The sequence below is a fragment of the Belonocnema kinseyi genome, chromosome 5, assembly GCF_010883055.1.
Source record: "Belonocnema kinseyi isolate 2016_QV_RU_SX_M_011 chromosome 5, B_treatae_v1, whole genome shotgun sequence".
Classification (NCBI taxonomy): Eukaryota; Metazoa; Arthropoda; class Insecta; order Hymenoptera; family Cynipidae; genus Belonocnema; species Belonocnema kinseyi.
In genome coordinates this window covers 87,295,737-87,303,756 of record NC_046661.1, presented here as the reverse complement: position 1 = coordinate 87,303,756, position 8,020 = coordinate 87,295,737, and the positions used below count along the sequence as shown (strand labels likewise).

The 8,020-nt window shown below is 23.8% G+C and overlaps 1 protein-coding gene across 5 annotated transcripts in view; it reads left to right on the top strand.

The window, feature by feature from the left end:
• Positions 1–3,887: 3,887 nt before the first annotated feature.
• LOC117172484 (post-GPI attachment to proteins factor 2-like) overlaps positions 3,888–8,020 on the top strand; it is a 59,058-nt gene continuing 54,925 nt past the window's right edge. For 3 of the 5 annotated variants that reach the window (XM_033360472.1, XM_033360473.1, XM_033360469.1), the window contains exon 1: positions 3,888–4,016. The gene's annotated coding sequence lies outside the window, so the exon portion shown is untranslated. Of the gene's footprint in view, positions 4,017–4,229; positions 4,323–6,211; positions 6,214–8,020 lie in introns of those variants that run through there. The other 2 variants (XM_033360470.1, XM_033360471.1) reach the window with 2 other exon arrangements.

Genomic DNA, 8,020 nt, shown 5'->3' with positions numbered 1-8,020 from the left:
AATAAATTTTGAAATGAAAATGAGCAAATCCAAATCGTGCGCGCTTTTATCGTAGCCATGTTTAGAGTTCTGAGCCGGTTATATTACTTTGAGAACGGTAACGAGTATGAGAATATTACGGAGAATATAACCGAGAAATAAATTCTCTGAGAATTTATGAGATTTTCGCTAACTTTTCGGTTGAAAATTCAACTCTTTTTTTTTTTTAAGTTTCCCAGTGGGCAAAACATTTCGCGACGTCTTTACGACATCGTTACGTCATCTTTACGACAACTTTACGGCATCCTATGTCCATGTCGTTAAAGTGTCTTTACGATATCGTAAATAAGTCGTATGATCTGACGGGGTCTTTACGATATCGCAAAGACACCGAAACGGCATAGACATAGGATGTCGTCAACATGTCGTAAAGATGTCGTAAAGACGTCCCCAAATTTTGTGCCCACTGAGTTGTCTTTTTTATTTTAAAGTTTACCTGCTTTAGCAGAAATTAAATCTTTTTTTTTTAATAAAAATGCAACTGATTAAAAATTGAGCTATTATACTATTTTCTTAAAAACTTAACTATTTCGTGGAAGATTTTCTTTTTGTTTAAAATTTGTATTTTGGTGATGAAAAATGAACTGAAATATTTTCTGGATGAAAGTTCCACTTATAAAAAAAAAATTTGTTTTTTATTACAAATTCATATGTTTTAGAACAAAATTGATCTTTCTTGGATAAAAATGCAACTATTTGGTAGAGAATTGAACTATTTTGTTAAAAATTCATCCTTTTTGGTTGAAAAAAATTCGTCTTTTTGGATTGACAATTCTATTTTTTTCGTAGATACTTATATTTCTTTACCAAAATTCAATTTTTGATGTTACTGAGTTAACTGGAATCTTTTTTGGACGAAAACTCAACTTTTTTATAATAAAAACTATTTCTGCTTTAAGAAAAATTTCATATTTTTTATAAAAATGAAACTATTGGCTAGAGAATTCAACCATTTTTTTAGAAAATCATCCTTTTTGGTAAAAAATTCGTCTTTTGGGATTGAAAATTCAATTTCTTTGGTAAAAAATTATTTCTTGTAAAAAAATCCATAGTTTGATAGTGAAAACTCGACTAAAATCTTTTTTAACCGAAAATTCAACTATTATTTTGAAAATTTATCTTTTTGATATTGAAGGCTTGTGTCTGGTTGAAAATTTAACTGTTTAGTGGAAAATACTTCTTTTTTTCTTGTTTAGAATTAATTTTTTTAACCGAAAATGGAACTTTTCAATTTTTTAAGATTGATATTTTTTAGTTAAAAATTCGCGTTTTTTTTGGAACAATATTATTTTTTAGTTTGAAATTTCCTTTTTTTGTGCAAAAATGCATCAGTTTCGTGGAAAAATAATTTTGTATTGATCAGTTATATTTTTTGCTTCAAAATTGAATTTTTATAAAGAAAATTTGTCTTCTGGTTTGAAGGTTCAATAATTTAGATAAAATTTTATTTATTTTTTGAGTAAAAAATCTGTATTTGTTGGAAATTTGTCTTTTTGGTTTAAAAATTCTTTTCTTTTGCTGTATAAATTTCATTCTTTTTTTATTTATATATAAATTATGACACTTTTTTGTTGGAAATTTGTCTTTTTAGGTTGAGTATTTAACTATTATGTTTAAAATTCAAGAATTTTGTTGAAAATTCCAGTATTTTGTTAAAGAGTTATATTTTAAAGTAGAACACCCTTTCTTTCTTTTTTTTTAACATAAAATAAAACATTTGAAGAATTTTAATTTGCATATGACATACTGTAATTCTTTAATGTGCCTGAGCTAGAAAATAATTTATATTTAGCCGCTGATATAACCTGAACAATAAAAATATTATTAAAAATAATAAATTCTTAAATTCTCTTAAATTCTGTCATATTCTCGGTTATATAACCTGAACTTAAATTCTCGGGAATTTAAGAACTCTAGCCATGTTTTAAATAAGGTTACCATTCCAGCCGCAAGTTGGCGCCAGCTACCTTAGTCTATGTCTTGCGAAAATTCAAATATATTACAAAAGGGAAATCCAGCAATAACCATAGGATGAATTTTCATCCAGCAAGATTATTTTTTCTCAAATAAGAAGGATTTTATACCAAAAAAAGAAGAGTTGTATTTTCAGATTAAAAAATTAATTTAAAAAAATCGAATGTTTAAGAAACTAATTTAAGTTTCAACCAAAGAAATAACTTTTAAACCAAAGCGATGAATTTTGAACCAAGAAGATTTTTTGGAGAAGAAGTTTCGATTAAAAAAAGTTTATAAAATACGACTTTTCAATCCCATACATGAATTTTCAATTTAATAGTTGAATTTCCACAAAAAATATACATTTAAAAAAAATCGAATAGTTAAGTAATAAGTAAAAAAAAAATTTTAGAAGACAAGAATTTTGAACAAAATAATTCAATTTTTCACCGGAGAAATAAATCTTCAACGAAAAAAAAAGAAATTTTTAATAAAATACACTAATTATTAATCAAATAGTTGAATTTTTAAATAATAACAATCAATCTTCCACCAAAAATGGAATAGTTCGATTTTTGATTTAAAAAATGAAGAAAAAACTTTTTAACGAAAAATAGGAATATTTAAATTTTCAGTTAATCTATTTCCTGCCAAAAAAGAAGAATTTTCAATGAAATACACGAATTTTGTAACCATATTAATTGAATTTATAACTTATTTGTTGGAAATTCCTGTCTTTAAATTATTTTTTTAAACTGAAGATCTAAATTTAAAATGAAAATATTTTCAGTCGAAATATCAACTATCACATTTTTGTTGAAGATTCATCAATTTGTTTGAAAATTTAACTACTTGGATAAAAGTTTAAATAATTGGTTAAGAAACCACCTTTTTTAGTTAAATTTTCTATGAAAAAGTCGAATTTTGAAGTAAATGTATGAATTTTTAACCAAACAGTTGAATATTCAAAATAAATATTCAACTAAAAAAGACAAAATCTTAATAATAATAGTATTTAAATTTTCAAAAGTAAAAGATCAGTTTTTAATCAAATATGGAACAATAGTTCAATTTCAAGATAAAAAAAATTAATCATCTGCAAACAACAAAATGAATTTTCAACAAAAAAGGCTTTAATTTTTAATAAAAAAGGGTTGAATTTAACCATAAAGAAGAATTGTTAATCAAAAAGATGTTTATTTTAAATAAAAAAACAGTTGAATTCAACCAAAAAATATGATTTTTTACAAAATCATTTGAATTATTAAGTGAAAAAGATCAGTTTTCAATCAAATATGAAAAAATAGTTGAATTTCCAGATAGAAAAATTAATTTAAAACAAAATTTAAGAAACTAGTTAACTTTTCGATAAAAGTGAAGCATCTACAAACAACAAAATGAATTTTCAACAAAAAAGGTTTTAATTAAAAAAAAGTTTAATTCAACCGTAAATACAAATTTTCAATCAAAAACATTTTGGAAACAAGAAGGAAAATAAAATTACACCAAATTCTTACATTTTAAAGCCAAAAAGACGAATTTCCTACAAAAAAGTCGAATTATATTTGATAAATTCAGAACAACGCAAGAAAAACTGACCAGTACATAAAATTTCCATTGTTTTTTTTCAAATAAATTACTCACACTTTTGCTTCCTTCAAAGAATACATTATAATCTTTTATTATTATTTTACATTTAAATAAAAGCAATTTTTCAATTATCCAATTTGATATTTCGCGGAACTTCGACTAGAGCAGCTAGCACCACCTTGCAGCTGGTATGACTAAGCTCTCTTGTCGTGATCTCATTGGTAGACACCACCTTCGTGTTGAACCTGCGCAAATCTGAAACTCGTTCGAGAGAAGAACACACCTTCTTCTTACACCATGGAGAGTGTAGGTGACACTTTCATCCCACGAGCGAGATAGATGAAAACGCTGGTTTTTATTCATCTTCAAGCTCAAAAATGGATCAGAAAAAGGAAAAACTGGTGTACAAAAAGTCGAGGATTTTGTGAAAAGTGAGGTTAATTTTTTGGTGCAGTGATAAATGATCTATAGGCGATTAAATACCGCAGTGTCTTTGCGCATTGCCCTGCTGAAGGATTATCAGTTTGCATGTAGATAGTGTCTAATTATGTCTATTTGATGTTAATGCTATTTTTGGGAAGCTGGGTCTGGGTTTTTTGAGTCAAAAAAATAATTTCCAAGTAAGCTATTTTCTCGTCGCGAACATTGATAGAGGGCGATCGATCATCAACCGGAATCTCCATTCTTGCCCTTTACTTTCGAATTAGAGTGAATTATTGACGAAAATTGGATTATTAGTTCGTATGATTACTTCCATACCTAATTTATTTTTATTTAAAGCGTCGATTCCTTTCATAGTTTTGCTTTTTTTGGATTAGCACCCTCGCCATTTTCTCGGATTAGATTTTCTTTTTTGACCTTTTTGTGGAAAAATTTTGTGTTTTTTGGGTGAATTTTGTATTTATGAATGTTGGGAAGTGATTATTGAACATAAGGAAATTTTTTAATAAGTTACTGCTATAGCAGATTTTTAAAGCAAAATTCTAAAAAATTTGATGTGATATTCTACAGTGATTGGAAATAAAATACCCTGATTTATAGTGAAAAAATAAAAGAAATTTAAAGTGTTTCCGGTTTTCTTGTGGAATTTAAGGATTTTAATTAAATTCCTGTACAAAGCAAGAGAAATTCAAACAAAATCGGCTTTAAAATTGAAGATTTTTAATTTCAAAATCCTTAAAAAAATTTATTTTTTAATTGTAATTCTTTTAACAAACAAAAAAATAAAACGATAAATCTTTTAAATTGAACGGTTTTTTATTTAAATAATTTACAATTAAAATTATGCAATTTACACGTTTTGCAAAGAATAATTCTGTAATATTCATAAATTGCATTTCAAGAGTTTTCAATTTGGTAGACTTAGAATTTAAAATATTTAATAGTAATAATATTTATTAATAAGTAGAATTTAGAATTAAAAATCCTTAAAATTGAATATTTTTTCATTGTAATTTTTCTAAATTTAAGAATTTTTAATTGAAAATCTTAAAATTTGAAGAATTTCAAATGCAATTGATTAAATTTGAAGAATTCTAAATCAGAGTGGCCGCTAGATCGAGAAACCGGGAATTTTTGGAGGCCGAAAAATGACAGTGATTTTTTTTACCGGGAATTTTACAAACTTGTAGAAGAAAAATCTGTCGACATTTGATTTTAACAGTTTTTAAATAATTAGTTGAATTGTTATGTTTTTTATTTATGCTATTATTTAGATTACAATGCGTAATTCAAAATTTTTTTACTTTAAAAATTTTCCATTTTCCATTTTTATTTCTAAGCTTACATTTTTAATTTGGAGAAAATTTTAAATGCTTTCTTAAAGACTTGAACAAATAAAAAATAAAAGCCTTTGATGTTGAAAATTTTGAATAAAAAACATTTTTATTTAATAAATATATTTTTTAATTTATCTGTACTTTAAATAATAAAAAGTTAACAAAAACGATTTGACGAAACGACATTCAATTTGAAATTTTTTATTAAAAGATTAATTATTGAATATCTAGCAATATTTTAATTTTTATTTAAGACAATTCAATTGAAACCAACTATTTGAAAGTAAAGAATCTTTAACTGTATTGTTTGACATAGAAAACCTGGAATCCTTAAAATTTCAAAAAATGGTTAATTTTTAAGGGATATTTATAAATTTTGATGTATAATTTACAAATGAATATTTGTAGAAAAAATTTGAGTAATTTAAAAGATATTTAGGAGTTTTAAAAAGATAAAAAATTATCAAGCAAATTTTAGAAAGTTTTCTTAAAATCTTATAGAATCTTTTTAAAATAATTTTTCAAAACGAAAAGTTATTTTTAATTTTTTTAGGAATTTTAATAAAATATTTTTATTCTTTTGAAGCCTTTCACAATTGTTGAAAAGAATCTAATTTTTTTGTTGAAAATCTGCGAAAATCTACGTTTTGTCTTATATTGGGCTATCATTTCAAGTTTTACATTAAGTTTGAATCTTTTCAAAACTTCTACATATCTCTTAAAATTATTAAAATTTTGCCCACAAATAATAAATGTTCAATTGTTATTTATACATCCAAATTTTCTCAAATTTGCAGGATTTTCTGAAAATTGAAGAAAAAATTCAATTAATTTTGACAGATATTTAGAAGTTCTGAAAAATTTCCCAAATAATTTTAAATTTAAAACAACTTCTATATTGCTCAAGATTTTGAAATGAAATTCTGAAGCTTTCCAAGCATGTTTAAACTATTTAAAAAGAAAATAATTAAATTTCTAATTTAAGAAGTGTTCAGTTAAAATTTTTTCAATTTTTCAATATTTGAGGTTTCTAGCTTAAAATTATATAATTTTGAAAATTTTAAAGTTCATTGATTGATTTTTTAATTTAGAGCATTAAAAATGATAACGTGGATTTATATTTTTTATATTGAAAAATGTTACTACCTTTAATTTTATATGCGCAAATTATTGAGAATTTGAATTAAAAATTTTTTAATTAAAACCTTTTAAATTCCCATTTTAAAAATTCAAAAATTAACAGTTCCACTTTCAGTGCCGGAAATGACCGACAATTTATTTCTTCGATTAAAACGGCCATCCTGTAAATGGCAAATTATTAAAATTGAAGAATTTTCAAATGGAAGTCATTAAAATAAAAATAAAAAAAAGGAAACTTAAAATTGCATACCTTTAAGATCTTAAATCTTAATCTAATCTTAGATCTTAATCTTGAAAATGGAATAATTTGCAATACTATGCTTTCAACATTTGAGAATTTGTACTTGCAATTATTCAGAAGTGTAGAACTTTGAATTTTAAAGCGTTAAAATTTGTAATTAACGTATTTAAAACCAAAGAATTATAAACTGTAATTTCATGCGAGTTTTAAGTTTGGCAATAAAAAATTATGTCATTTTAATGATTTTCATGTGAAATTTCTTTAATTTAGATGGTTTAGAATTGAAAACTTGACTTTTGATTTCCAAAATCATTCAAATTTATGAATTTTTTTTATGCATCTTTAAATTTAAAAGTTTTTGATTGTAAATCTTCAAAATTGAAGAATTTTAAATTTCAAGTGTTTAAAATAGAAGAATTTTCAATTGTAGATCCTAAAAATTAAGTGATAATTAAGCAGCTGTGGATAATATATCCTTCTACTATCCTGAAAATTTGTTCTCTTATTTCCCAAACTTGGTTTTTGTTTTACGATTATTTACGATAATTATAAATTTAAAATATATGATTATTTTGGAAGTACTATAAAATATGATTGATAGTTTAAAATAATACAGTTACAACTTAAAATTCTTCCATTTTCCAGTAAAAAGTTTTTAATTCAATTGAAAAATTTTCAATTTGTAGGATTTAGAATTTAAACTTCTTCATTTTAATGATTTGCAAATTAAATTCTTCAATTTTAACGACTTCCAATTGAAAATTCTTCAAATTTGAAGATTTACAGTTTATAATTCTTTAATTTTAAGGATTTATAAATAAAAATTCTTAAATTGAATTGAGTTTTCAATTTTAAATCTTCCAAGATGATAAAAATATCGGATGTAAAAGATTAAAATTACTAAATTTGTATTTTTAAAACTTATAACATGCATAATTTTAATTGCATATTTTCAAAACTAAAAACTGTAATATTTAACGGTTTTTTTGTTGTTCAATTTTGAAATTTTAAAATTGAAAAGTTTTTAACAATTGACAATTGAAATTTTTTTAATTTTGAATATTCACCGTGGAAAATACTTTAATTTTGAAGATGTGTAAATAAAAATTCATAAATTACGGTGATTTTCAAATCAAGAATCAAATTTTCAATACTAAGTCTTGAAACTGAAGAAATTTTGAATGTAAATCATTAAAATTACAGAATTTTTCTTTGCAAAACTTAAAATTTGCATAATTTTAATAGGAGATTTTTAAAACTAATACCTGTTCAATTT